Source organism: Rhagoletis zephyria, unplaced genomic scaffold (assembly GCF_001687245.7).
Source record: "Rhagoletis zephyria isolate East Lansing unplaced genomic scaffold, Rhagoletis_zephyria_1.1 Rzeph_scaffold_44304, whole genome shotgun sequence".
NCBI classification, from domain to species: Eukaryota; Metazoa; Arthropoda; class Insecta; order Diptera; family Tephritidae; genus Rhagoletis; species Rhagoletis zephyria.
Window position 1 is genome coordinate 1 of NW_016201359.1, and position 2,466 is coordinate 2,466.

General features: G+C 33.6%; 1 long non-coding RNA gene across 1 annotated transcript; it reads left to right on the top strand.

The window, feature by feature from the left end:
- The first annotated feature begins 786 nt into the window (after window positions 1-786).
- On the top strand, window positions 787-1,330 carry LOC108355307 (uncharacterized). Its single transcript, XR_001846542.1, has 2 exons — window positions 787-1,073; window positions 1,133-1,330. It is a non-coding gene; the product is annotated as an uncharacterized LOC108355307 (long non-coding RNA).
- Window positions 1,331-2,466: the final 1,136 nt, after the last annotated feature.

Sequence of the window (2,466 nt, forward strand, 5' to 3'; positions counted from 1 at the left end):
TTTTTTTTTTCATTAAATGATGTGGGAGTTGTAATTCGATGAAAGCCATCATATCAATCAAAAATTGAGTTTTGAATTTTTTATTAGTTAGGACTTTTTGAATTTCAGCGACGATGTTTGTTACGCCCTTTTGCATTTCAGGTGACGATTCTTGTCAACTAACATTTCTCTTGGCCCTGTGTCAATTCATCCGATCCCATCAGCACCCTAGGTGAGAAAAACATCACATCTAGTTAATTCAAACAAAGAGCGTAAAGAGTCTCCTATTTGCCCGACGGTACTTAAAGCTACATACACCTACATACTACAAATGAACATATGTACAGATATGCATAAGCTTAAGAACAACAAGAGCACAAGCTTCACTCAATCATACTTTGTTCCATGTTTAATAATTAAATTAAAATAAAACCAAATGAAACCGAAAAACATTTGAGCAACATATTTAGATCGAAGCGCCTAAATGACACTCAAAAAGTTAAGCATTCCTTTCGAGATCTCTTCAAAGCCCGAAGTTGCCATCGACGGCGCAACGAATAGATCGACGGATGAGCGTGCAGACAGACGCCTATGTGTGGGTGTATGCGAGCGCTACTGTAATCAGCTGTACTCATCCGGACACGTGCACCTATTGTATACATATCCATGTGTTCTTCTATGTATGTATTGGAATATCTTAGATCGGATGTGTGCTCAAAGACAATGAGCAATGTCGCGGTGTCGCGTTGGTGCTATATAAAATTAATAAAGCGTTTAGATTGGGCACTTATTAAAAGATCATCGCCCGGTCGAGAGTGACGTGACGCGATCGTAGAAATTGAAACAAATTATTTCGCGAACCGCGCTCTATACTATCTATTCGTGTGATTATTGAATTGACGACAATTTTCGTCTTAATTGTTAATACAAAATCGTTTCAAATCAAATATTTTTACTTAACCGGATAAAGGCTTTCTTATAATTGATTCGAATACGTGCGCGATTCAATTGCAATACTTTCAAGCGATTAAGAGTTAGTATAAAATTCAATTGAAGGGATTTCAGCCATCTAGTCAACTCAATACAAATATACAGTAAGTGAACTTTTTATAATATTTTACATGCATACACCCTAGGGATGTTAATTTTTCAGCTTTTTCCGAACCGGGGATTTACGGTATCACGGTTATCACAACAATCCCGGGATCCCGGAATTAGTCCCGGGAGTTAGATATTCATTACTTCTCAATAACTTAAATCGCAAAAACTGCTTCTTTATTGTTTGGGCAGCTCTCCGACCATAAAATAAATAATAAATAAATGGGTTTGAAACCTACTTTTTTTATTGAAAGTGGGGTTTTTATTTTTTCTCTTAATTAATTCAAAAAAATTTAGAGTTTTTGGATTCACAAGGACGAATAGGTAATTTTTTAAGCTGATGAAGTTAGAAGGACGAAATTCGACGATGCTATCGAGTTTATATAAGTCCTTAACATGTAATTTTTTCAATAACAAATATTGCGAAATTTCAAGGATAAAATTTTAAAAGGACATTTTCAATACTTNGGATTCACAAGGACGAATAGGTAATTTTTTAAGCTGATGAAGTTAGAAGGACGAAATTCGACGATGCTATCGAGTTTATATAAGTCCTTAACATGTAATTTTTTCAATAACAAATATTGCGAAATTTCAAGGATAAAATTTTAAAAGGACATTTTCAATACTTCTGTTTAAATTCTACAGAATTCTTCTTCTTAAATTCTACAGTTTTCTTTAACTTGATACCCATACGTCTTCTCTAAGCACATTTCACTGAATTTTTTAAATCCTTTTGGAATTATTTACGCCAGGGTGAAAACCTAAAAAGGCTATTTTACAATATTTGGCCCATGGTTTCGGGAATATGTTGATATTTGAGTTTTAAATTAACTATAGTGCGGTGCTGTATGTATGCTAATGAGCTAGACAGTTATAAAAAATATTAATTAGAAAGGAGTTTCTATTATTGCCATCAGTGCAAATTACAAATCCCTCTTGGCAAATAATCCCGAGATTTTCGGGACCTTAAAAAGGCCGGGATCCTAGGATCCCGGAATTAACATTCCTAATGGTTAAGTTAAGTGGCATTTTGACCAAATTTGACTATTTTTCTTTTGCTTATTTAATATTTATTCGTTTTAAAAAAAGTTTAGCACAGTATGGGGCTGTTTTTGTAATTGTATATAGTAATTTCTCTACAAATCAAAGTACCAGGCTCACATAAATTCGTAAAGAAATTTCTATACGATTTCTCAAAGAAAAACCGGAAATGATTTTGAGAAAAATCTTCACATCACAGCATTATTTGCAAATCTTTACCGTTTCGTGCACAGTGCATTTCTTCTTAGAAATTTCTGCAAAAAATAGGTAAAGAAAATAATTATTTCTTTACGAATTCTTTAGGATTTCTCTACTATTCAGAATGCTCTGCAAACAAAGTTATGT